General features: G+C 37.2%; 1 pseudogene; it reads right to left on the bottom strand.

Annotated features, from left to right (window-relative positions):
• Positions 1–12,426, bottom strand: part of LOC104002214 (dexamethasone-induced protein-like) — a 62,003-nt pseudogene that overhangs the window by 25,784 nt on the left and 23,793 nt on the right.

Here is a 12,426-nt window from a genome sequence, read left to right as displayed (position 1 = left end):
ATCACGAGGTCAGGAGATCGAGACCATCCTGGCTAACATGGTGAAAACCCGTCTCTACTAAAAGTACAAAAAAATTAGCTAGGCGTGGTGGCGGGCGCTTGTAGTCCCAGCTATTCGGGAGGCTGAGGCAGGAGAATGGCGGGAACCTGGGAGGTGGAGCTTGCAGTGAGCTGAGATCGCGCCACTGCACTCCAGCCTGGGCGACAGAAAGAGACTCCATCTCAAAAAAATAAAAATAAATAAATAAATACATACATAAATAAATAAATAAGAAAAAAGATGTATTTGGATGGTTAATGTATTTTTAATGTATAATCATCTATTGTAGTTAAAAGATGATCAAATGTGCTGATTCACTCAGTGTCTATGTTTCAAATGCAGGACTTAAGGAACAATTTGCCATAAGCCACCAACTTATTGTTTTCTTTTAAATTATATATCTAACATGCATACATACACACACAATATATATATATACAAAACATTAATAATGATGAAAATTTTGAGAATCATGAAGAATGGTATATATGTAATACATATGTTTTTTTCACAAGTTTTCCAACTACTCTACTTTTTTTTTTAGTAGAATACATTAGATACTACAAAAGAAATGAAAACAAAATGATGTGCAATAGCATGTAAACAATAGAAAGAAGTTTTTGAAGATTGTTACAACACAGCTTCCCTAGCTAATAATACCTGAGAAAACCTGCACATGTAGCATATATGTGTCGCTACCTTTTAACATATATAATGGATTTATTAATATTTCTTCATTGCGTTGATGAGATGAATAAATAAAATAGTATGTATAAATACCTAGACCTTTGCTGGGTGTATAGTAAATATTGTGTTAAAATAGAACTCTTCTACCTTTCTACAGAAATACACTATGCAGTGATTACTTCTGGCTGTGATACATAAAAACAGGCAAATCTCAATAGAGAAAAAATATGTATTCATGATACATGATTTGGATTTTTCCAAAGAACAAAAACTATGAATTGGGTTGCAAGGATTTCCTGTTAAGACAACAGTAGGAATAAAGACATGGAGTAGAAGATACACACATTGAGTAGGTTTAACAGGCCTAAGCAAAAGATGCACATAATGAAACATCAGGAGAACAGACTAGAAATTCCTCTAAGCCTGTTGTGAGAGCCAAAGAAAATACATCTGGATTTGACTGTTGATAATGAGGAATTTCTGAAAGGTTGACCTATCACAGTTCTGAAAAAATGCTTCTAAACAAACCAGATTCCTTTGTCAAATAGATAAGGGAGATTATGGATATGTAATGCCACTTTAGAAATTTCAAATGCACATTAACAAAGCAACAGCAAAAAGCAAACCCCATTTAACTTTGTTTAACCTAGATTTTATGAACTTATTTACTAAGCAAACTCTCCCATCTGTATTTCCCTACTTGTAATTCTTATTAAGAATCACTGTTTTGGTATCATTGGAATTTACTTAGAGAAATGCGGTCTAACCTCCGCTTTAAGAAGACAACTCTGGCAGAACTATCAACTGGAAAAAAGGAGAGTTTAGATGCTAGGAGGCCATTATAATAGCTCACTTGGTAGCTAATCTGTGCATGACTCTGATGGGAGAAAATAAAATTGAGAAAAAGGCATGCATTGGAGGCAACAATCCTTGGAATGTGATTGACCGTAGAGAATAATGAATGTGGAAGACCCAGAACAGACTTTAAACAAACTTTCAGATTCTTGCCAATCTGAAAAATATTACTTCAGACTAATTTTGACTTGTATTTTATAATGAATGAGGGTATTCATTTCTTTTCATTTATTTAAGAGCTATTTGTATTTCCTTGTCTGCAAAATTCTGTTTGCGTCTTTTCCTCAGTTGTCTATTGGGTTTTCTTCTTGTTCATTTCTAGGAGTTCTTTTCTAAATAAAGTAAATTAGCCTTTTGCCTGCGAATAAGTTTCAAATATTGGATCCCCAATTTGTCATATCCTGACTCTGTTTATCATATTTCTATGAGAAACTTACTCTTTTCTTTTTTTTAATGGCTTCTGGATTTTAAGTAGGAGTTATTAGATCCTGCCCATCCCAGCTTTATTAAGGAATTCTCCTCCATTCTATTTTACATTTTATATTTCATTTACAAATTTCAAGTTTGGTCCACTCAGAACTTACTCTGGTATAAAGATAACTTTTATTTTCTAAATGGCTGGGCAGTTGTCCACAACCTCTTCTGGTTGGTTGAAGATCTTTTACACTAAATTCACATATGTATTTGAATCTATTTCTATTTTCTATTCTGTCTTTGTCTAATCATGTACCAGTACCACTGTGTTTTAATTAAAGATGGTAGAACTAGTATCTGGTAGAACTAGTATCCCTTCACTACTCTTTTTATTATTTTCCTGGCTGACCTTGTTTCTTTTTCTACTTGAACTTTAGGATCAACTTGTCTAATTCCAAATGAAAAGCTGATTTTTTTTAATCAAAAGCATGTTGAATGCATATGTTTCTTTTTTTTTTTTTTTTTTTTTTTTTTTTTTTTGAGACGGAGTCTCACTCTGTCGCCCAGGCTGGAGTACAGTGGCACCATCTTGGCTCACTGCAAGCTCTGCCTCCCGGGTTCGCACCATTCTCCTGTCTCAGCCTCCCGAGTAGCTGGAACTACAGGCGCCCACCACCACGCCCGGCTAATTTTTTTTATTTTTAGTAGAGACGGGGTTTCACCGTGTTAGCCAGGATGGTCTCGATCTCCTGACCTCGTGATCCGCCTGCCTCGGCCTCCCAAAGTGCTGGGATTACAGGCGTGAGCCACCGCGCCCGGCCGTATATGTTTATTTATTTATGTTTGTTATTAGAGATAGGGTCTCACTGTTGCCCAGACTGGAGTACCGTGGCTATTTATAGGTACAATCATAGCGCACTACAACCTAGAATTCCAGGGCTCAAACCATCCTCCCACTTCAATCTCCCAAGTAGCTGGGACTAGAAGTGCATGCCATCACGCCCAGTTGATACATAAGTTAACTGAGAGTTGACATCTTGATGAAGTTGAGTCATCCTATCCAAGAACATGTTTTTTAACTTGCTCAAGCCTTCTTTTGTGTCCTTGAAATAGTGTTTTCTTCACATAGGTCTCATATTATGACAAACTTATATATTTTATCCTTTTTGTTGCTACTGTAAGTGGGTCTCTTCATCTTATCCTCTATAGGTTTATTTACATGAAAGCCACTGATTTCTGCAAATTATTTTTATGATCAACAACTTCAGTAATAATTATTTTATTATTTGCAGAGTTTTGGGGTTCTCTTGGGTTTTCAAGTAGTTGTACAATCATAATGTCTGTAAATACTGCTAGTTTTACTTCTTCCTTTCCAATTTTTAAATTTCTCTCTCATGTGATTGTCTTGGCTGGTACTGCAGTATAGTATTTAAAAATAGTGCTGACAGTGACATTTGTTGTCTGTTCTTGACTTCAGAGGGAACTGCTTATAGTGCTTCTCCATTAATCACTATACTGAGTTTTGGGCAGAAATATATACACACACATACATATATATTTTTTCATGTTACGGAAGCATCTATCTTCTATCTATTCTTATTTTACTGAGTATCAGAACACTCATTTTCTTAAATGCTTCTGCCTCATCTATTAAGACAAGCCTGTAATCTTTCCTTTGACATGAAAACACTGAATACTGAATACTGGAATAAATGCCCCCCTCCCCTTGGTCAATAATTATTTTTTAACGTCCTGGTGACTATTACTGGCAAATACTTTATTTAGGACTTTTGCATCCATATTCATAACTGAAACTGGTCTGTAGACTGTTTTGTATTAATCTTTGTTAGGTTTTTTTTATCTTTAAGACTAATATGGAGAATACTCATCTTTTTTTAGGCTCGGGGGCTGGCTCACACCTGTAATTCCAATCACCTGAGGTCAGGAGTTCGAGACCAGCCTGGCCAACATGGCGAAACCCTGTCTCTACTAAAAATACAAAAATTAGCCAGGCGTGGTGGTGCACACCTGTAATGCCAGCTACTTGGGAAGCTGAGGCAGAAGAATTGCTTGAACCCGGGAGGCGGAGGTTGCAGTGAGCCAAGATTGCACCAGCGCACTCCAGCCTGGGCGACAGAGCAAAACTCTATCTAAAAAAAATCACCTTTTTTAAAACATTTAGAACCATTTTTAAAACATTCTAATTATTTGCTTTTTATAGGTTTAGTAGAAATATTCTAAAAACAACTAACCTGCTCTTTCTTAGAGGTAGAAGAAAATAACTTCTCTCATGAACATGAGCAGAGAGGTGAATGAACATGAACATGAACAGAGAGATGAATAAAGATCTAGTTGGCTGAAAGGGTCACCGGTATAAGACTCTTTCAGCTCTTTATATTTATTACTAATGAATATATGGCTTTTTATGTACCCGAAGGACAGTTTGGATATAAAATCTTTAGCATGTATTTACTATATGATATAAACTCTTTAGCTCTTATTTACTATCCTTGAGATTACAGCAATCACTCCACTCTCTTCTGGCACACAGAGCTGCCAGCCTAATTTTTTTCACCTTTTTATATACTGGTTTGATTGTTTTGCCTGACTGCCTAAAGGATTCTGCCATTACCTTTTAAGGCCAATAATTTATATGCCTTGATGCTGACAGTTCTTGATCAATTTCCCCTACCATGTGATATCCTCTTTCAACAACCTTCGCTTGTTTTAAGAAAATGTTCTTGCGTATCATGAAATAAGTGTTCTGTTTACAGAACGTTAAATAACTGTTGTCTGGTTTTTCTTCTTTGAGAGAAATTCAGTTTTGCCTATGTTAGATCTTCTGTGCCCATCTTCTGTCTAATCCTTTCTCATTCTTTCTTGACTTTGGTTTCATTTTAATTTCGTCATTTCTACTCTGTGTTCCTGTGTGTTCTTCGGTGTTTACTCGCCCTTTGTGCTCTTTCCCATGTCGTGGTTTTATTCTTCCTTCTACTTCTTTCCTCAATTCTGACACCTCACCTCTTACCACTTCCTGTTTTCTTACCATATTCCTGCAGTTCTGGAATTTCTGCTCCAAGTGTTCCTTAGAGGAGCAGTCCCCAACCTTTTTGGCACCAGGGACCGGTCTCATGGAAGACAATTTTTCCACAGGGGAGCGGAAGATGATTTCAGGATGAAACTGTTCCACCTCAGATCATCAGGCATTAGAGTCTCATAAGCAACGCACAACCTAGATCCCTTACACGGGCAGTTCACAATAGGGTTTGTGCTCCTATGAGAATCTAATGCTGTGGCTGACCTGACAGGAGGTGGGGCTCAGGCAGTAATACTCGCCCAGCCGCCGGCCTGTCTGCCACCCACCTCCTGCTGTGCAGCCCAGTTCCTAACAGGCCACGAACCAGTACCAGTCCATGGCCCCAGGACTGGGGACCCCGGCCTTAGAATGACTGCCTTCTTACATTTGTTGTTGTTGTTCTTTTTGTTTAGTTCATGGTCAGACGTTTGCTCATAATTTTCACCTATTCTGTGACAATATTATTTTGGTAAATGTTCTTCATCTATGAAGTTTTATTAAATTTTGTTAATGTTTTTCACCTTTTATCAGCGCTGTGCTACTCCGTATTGACTACTCAGCAGGAAATGAGTCGTATGTTAACCGGCCCTGCTTTCTCAGCAGCCTCCTCTGAAAGTGATTTTGCTGGTATTCTCTGAGCTATTCACGCCGTCTCCTCCATGTTCTATAGCTCTAGTTTTATGTAAGGAACCTATTTGCCACTTCAAAATAAATTGCTTGTATTTACTGGCACTTCCTGAGATCTGCCACCTGAACTGTTTTATCATTTCTGTGACCTCACTGTACTTCCTGCATCTAGAGTTTCTGCTTCTTTTCATCCTTTCATTCCCAGACTGCAGCTGTCTACTTGTTGCTTTGTAAAATACTCTATCTAGTTCCTTCTTCCATGAGAAAAGGAGGGAAACTGCTCTCATACTACCAAGTTCACACCAAAAGTCTCCACATGATTTTTTAAAAGAAAATTCTTTAAGTACAATTTGATACACAAAACAGACTTACTTTAAGAGTTCATCTCTTTCTGTCTTCCATGCCAAAACTATATCGCTGCATTTGTTCTGGAACCTGACCAGGATTTCAGTCAACTCATTGTAAAACTATAAGCAAAGAACAAATACAAGTAATGAACAAGAACAATTTTTTAATCCAGAGAGTAATGTGATCTAAAGCTAATTTGTCAATGACAGTTAAAGCCGAAGAACTGATATCTGCATGAGATACATCCATACAATTTACTAGGCCCAACAACTTAATATTAAATATGATCTAAGACTCCTAAAGAAAATAAAAATAATAAAATCATTTTTACAGAACATTATCATCAAAAATGTAACAAGTTAAAAGTTTCATGATCATGAAAATCTTCCTAATTCCTAGAGAAAAGTCAATTGCTTAATAACATGAAACCTATTTAAGTGGAAGGATTAGGTTTTCAAATTCACTACAGAAATGCAAGCATACTCCCCATCGAAAAGTGGGCAAAGGATATGAACAGACACTTCTCAAAAGAAGACATTTATGCAGCCAAAAAAACACATGAAAAAATGCTCATCGTCACTGGCCATCAGAGAAATGCAAATCAAAACCACAGTGAGATACCATCTCACACCAGTTAGAATGGCGATCATTAAAAAGTCAGGAAACAACAGGTGCTGGAGAGGATGTGGAGAAATAGGAACACTTTTACACTGTTGGTGGGACTGTAAACTAGTTCAACCATTGTGGAAGTCGGTGTGGTGATTCCTCAGGGATCTAGAACTAGAAATACCATTTGACCCAGCCATCCCATTACTGGGTATATACCCAAAGGATTATAAATCATGCTGCTATAAAGACACATGCACTCATATGTTTACTGCGGCACTATTCACAATAGCAAAGACTTGGAACCAACCCAAATGTCCAACAATGATAGACTGGATTAAGAAAATGTGGCACATATACACCATGGAATACTATGCAGCCATAAAAAAGGATGAGTTCATGTCCTTTGTAGGGACATGGATGAAGCTGGAAACCATCATTCTCAGCAAACTATCGCAAGGACAAAAAACCAAACACCGCACGTTCTCACTCATAGGTGGGAATTGAACAATGAGAACACATGGACACAGGAAGGGGAACATCACACACCGGGGACTGTTGTGGGATGGGGGGAGGGGGGAGGGATAGCATTAGGAGATATACCTAATGCTAAATGATGAGTTAATGGGTGCAGCACACCAACATGGCACATGTATACATATGTAACAAACCTGCACGTTGTGCACATGTACCCTAAAAGTATAAAAAAAAAAAAAAGAAATGCAAGCATACTTCAGAAACCCTTAAAAGAATTTCTAAAGGCTCTCTGGAGGGTTTTCTCAGCTTATCTATTTGAAGAAAGCATTTTAAACCAAGTTAAAATGGCATTTTACTATCCTCTCTATTTGGAAGGCTTTGCAGTATTTTCACCCTCTCTTCAGAGGGTTTTACATTTTACCTACTGTATTTATATCAAGGTAACTTTATTCAGTGATTATTATGAAGTTAAGTACCAAAAGGAATTACACATCTGAAAAAACTTAAAAATCACTGTTCCCTCAAAAACAAATTGGTAAAAATAAATATAAGTGAATTCCCTAAACTTTTTAAAGGACAAGGCAAGAAAGTACTTACATATTCAGTAAGCCTTCTGACACTTGGGCAGGCCACAAGTCTGTCCTCAGCAAACCACCACACAGAATATAAAAGTCATGCCTCCCCAGCTTTTCCATCACAAATCAGCTTTGACTACTCCTGTCCCCTCAAAATTCATCAAATTAATCAACTTCCTATCCCTTAAAAAGGTGTCATTGACATCTCTGCTAATTCTGCTACCTGGAATATTTGTACCCCTTTTCTGCCAGTTGAAATATGCAATTCATTCTTCAAGGTTCCCATGAAATGTTGCCACCTTCATTAAGCTTTCTCCCTCCTGTAACAAACTTCGCAGAGGCAATGACATTAAAGCTAACATTCCAGGCAAAGAGTAATTTGGTTCAACTGGAAATACCATTTAACTTCCAACCTATATGTTCACGTCTGTACTTGCTAGCTATGGTTCCTTTTGCATGTACTTCATACCTTTGTGCCTTCCTTCGAATTAGCTACAAGTTCAACAAAGTTGTCACATGCAGTAAATTCTTCAAAACTTCTTCTCTTAAGTTAGCTTCATTATTAGATTGCTTCATTTTCGAAAATTCCTGATGTGAGACCTTGTTAAAATAAAGATTTATGTATTTACATTTACTTATAAAATTAATATGGCTCACAACATTTTTATTGATCTTTTCCAATTATGAAAATCATATGTAATTAAATACATATGCAAAATTACTAGAAATACCTAGTATACTCTTTTGAAGCCTCATTATGCTTTCAATCTTTCTTAAGTAAAAATTTCAAAAATCCAATAGGAGTCAAAACAACCAATAATGATCACAGATTTCTATTAGTATATAACACTTGCAAAAAATATAACATGAAAATTATTTTACCTTTTGGAATATTTTATATCATATATAGATACAATGTTTAGGAGTAGAAATATATGTTTAATTTTGCACATTAACTATGAAAAGGGCAAACTTTCAAACCTTTGTTAGTCCAAACTACCTATCTGTAAACACGAAAACTAACTTCAAAATTCTCAACATATTTAGTTTGCATTTTTTTTTTAAAAATGACTGAAGTCTGTATGTATGTTAGCCGTATAATTAAAGGTATCAGTAATTCCAACTAATTTCGATTTTCCTCCCGTATGGAAAAAAAAACAAAGCTATTAAAAACTTGAAACCATGAAAAATATCAGAAGTATCAAGCACTCCTAAGTAATATGCAACATTTTAGCCACAGAAATGACTTTGTTTCTGCGGTGGCTCACGTCTGTAATCCCAGCACTTTGGGAGGCCAAGGAGGGAGGATAAGGAGGTCAGGAGATCGAGACCATCCTGGCTAACACGGTGAAATCCCGTCTCTACTAAAAATACAAAAAATTAGCCGGGCGTGTGGCGGGCGCCTGTAGTCCCAGCTACTCGGGAGGCTGAGGCGGGAGAATGGTGTGAACCCAGGAGGTGGAGCTTGCAGTGAGCCGAGATCGCACCACTGAACTCCAGCCTGGACGACAGAGCGAGACTCCATCTCAAAAAAAAAAAAAAAAAAAAAAATGGAGTGACTTGGTTTCATAGATGCAAATAAAACTGATGTGCCAAGTTTAATTTTACAAAATATACATGTATTAAGTTCTACTCTCAACTACAGATATTCCCCAATGTCATTTTCCTAATTGAATATAGGTTTAGTCCAGACATATCTTTTCTGTAATTTTTAAAACATAGATCTTATTAAATACATAAATTTCACCTGAATATTTTTAAGAAGTCCCTCCGGTTTCTTTAGAGATTCTTGGACTTTAGTTGTAAGACCTCCACAGACTCGATCTAGTTCAGTAACAGAAAGAGCTTCTTCACTTATCACACCGTCTTGAGCCAGGGCTGTCAAAAACCTGCTTGTCATGTCAAAATTCACAGATTTCAAGTCATTCTCCGACCCTCTCTTTCCTTCTTTACTTCATCAAGATTTGACAAGGATTTTAAGACATTTCCAACCTAAACAATAAAAAAGACACTTTAGTTTAACTGAAAAAAAAAAGCCAATTTCAAGAAGGAAATAATATATAAAGGTTCATTCAGGCTGAGAGAGAGATGAGTTCTCAGAGAGCCAAATATAAATTGAATGTCAGGTTTATATAGATAGACATTGTATCTTCAGTTGACTCATATTAAAACAAAAGCAGCATTAATAACAATAGCCAACAGCTACAATTTACTGAACTCTTATGTGTTAGGCACCATGCTAAACACTTCAGAAATATAATTTTATGTATTCCTTACAATACCCCATGGGGTATATATATTTATGACCTCTCTTCCAAAGATAGGGATAACGAGTCTCAAAAAAATTAAGTGACATGGTTATACAGTTACTAAGGGGCAGAGGTGAAATTTGAGACCTAAGTCTGACTAGTTCCAAAACCAATCTCTTAGCCACTCTACACTCTACTCCCTCCCAATCATGGCTGTGAAGCAGGGGAAGGTATGATTTTGCTAGGTGAGTAGATATCCTATTTTGCCTAGAGAGACTGAGAGATAGAGATATAGAGAAATAGAGGTGAAGATAGAAATAGAGATAGTTATGAAGCAAGCATGGTAGATGGAGAAAGAAATAGAGAAAGACACAGATATAAAGGTATATACCACATTTATTTTATACACCGGGAGAGGAAAAGGAAAGAGGGTTCTTGTGCCTCTCTTCATAGCATTAAGAGTTTTAGGCCAGATGTAGAGGTTCATGCCTGCAGTCCCAGCACTTTAGGAGGATCACCTGAGCCTAGGAGTTCGAGACCAGCCTAGGCAACAAAGTGAGACCCCATTTCTACATTAAAAAAAATTAGTTGGGTGCAATGGTGTGCACCTGCAGTCACAGCTACTCCAGAGGCTGAGGCAGGAGGATTGCTTCAGCCCAGGGGGTCAAGGCTGCAGTGAGCCATGATCACGCCACTGCACTCCAGCCTGGGTGACAGAGAGAAACCCTGTCTCAAAACAAAATACAAAAACAAAACAGAGATTTATCTCTTGTATTCAGTCAAGACACTCTCTGACCTATACCCACCTGATTCATAAATACCCCTTTATATTCATAGTGTTCAAGTGCCTTCTAATGAGCACTTTCAAGCTGCCCCTTTCACTCATCTCTTCATACTTTGCAGGACCACCAAGAACATCAACCCAATCTCCCTATTCTGCTTGCCCCAATGATGCTCATGGAAAGAAAACTGGGGGAAAGACAAAGGAAGAAGAGGACATCATGAGCCCTGTCTCCACCCCTGTCTTTCTCATTACCAGCAGCAATTCCAGTTCCCATGATCCCCCTACCAACTGCCTGTTTCTAAAAATTCCTACCCTACTCTTTCTTCCACAGTCTTAGTTAACTCCTTGATAGGAACGTCCAAAGTAACATCCCTTTGTGAAGACCAGAGACTCGAGGTTTCTGCTAAATGTAGGCGAATTTCCTTTTTGGCCTCGTTTACATCCATATCTTCTAAACATCCTAATTTTAAAATGGAAGGAAAGGAAAGGAAGAGAAAGGGGAGGGGGAGAAGAGAGGAAGGAAGGGGGAAGGGAAGGAGAAAGGGAGGGAGAGAAAGAAGAGGGTACAGGGGAGAAGGCTGTGGAAAGAGAAAGAAATATGATTCCTAGAGTCTAGAAAGCATCAAACCACAGAAACTCTAAAAGGAAGGAGGAGGAGAAAGAATCATACGTGGGTGGATATGACAAAGTCTGTTTAAAGACCTAGTAGAACTTGATATCAGACGATGTGAATAAAAGTTTCCTTCCAAGTGACTTCCAGGACATATTATTCAATGAGAAAAAAAGGGTACAAAAGCATATATAGTGTGCTGCAATTTGAGTAAGACAGAAGGAAAATCAGAAAATAAATATACACTTACATAATATGTACATATGTATACATATGTATGCATAATTTTGGGGGGGGTTGGGTTTTTTGTTTGTTGTTGTTCTTGCAAAAAGAAAATCAGTAAGGACAAACCAGAAACTAACGGATTTGGTTACTTACAGGAAGTATACAGGAAAGAAGTAGAGGGAAAAGGAATGAGGCTTACTCTGCATGTACCTTTTGAATCATGAACATTTTTTACACACTCAGAAAACAAGATTAAGTCAAAACTTGAATATGGAAACAAATGAACTAATGGTCTATCAAAGTGAAACGTAATTACACAGAAAAAACGGAATTACATAGAAAATTAAAAACACTTCAACTCTGACTATACTCCCTTAGAGACCATAATGGGCTTAGTGACTGTGCAATCAAGGACAGGTTACTACTTAGAAAACTCAATTTTCGCAGCTGCAAAATGGGCATAATAGTACCTATTTCAGGACTGTTGTGAAGACTGAGATAACCTATATAAAGTGCTCAACATAACTTCTAACAAAGGGTAAGTATTCAATCATATTACCTAGATTAGGAAGAAAAGCTAACCGCAACTTCCATGGTATCCAACCAGACTGATACAGAAGCTTTCTAACCAGACTGATACAGAGGGCCAAATAGTTAACAAATCCTGTGATATTCAAAAATGCAATAATTCTAACTTTCTGGGGAAAAAAATGCCATTTCAAACAACGAATTTATGAACAAACTTGTGGACTACCACACAAAGATAGAGATCCCTTATATTACGAACATCTTTTTTAAAAAATTCATATGCAGTGCACTAGTTTAACATATTTCAGATTATATGACACTCGCCT

Source organism: Pan troglodytes, chromosome 16 (genome assembly GCF_028858775.2).
Source record: "Pan troglodytes isolate AG18354 chromosome 16, NHGRI_mPanTro3-v2.0_pri, whole genome shotgun sequence".
Taxonomy (NCBI): Eukaryota; Metazoa; Chordata; class Mammalia; order Primates; family Hominidae; genus Pan; species Pan troglodytes.
The sequence above is the reverse complement of the archived record's forward strand: the minus strand, read 5'-3'. Positions and strand labels throughout refer to the sequence as shown.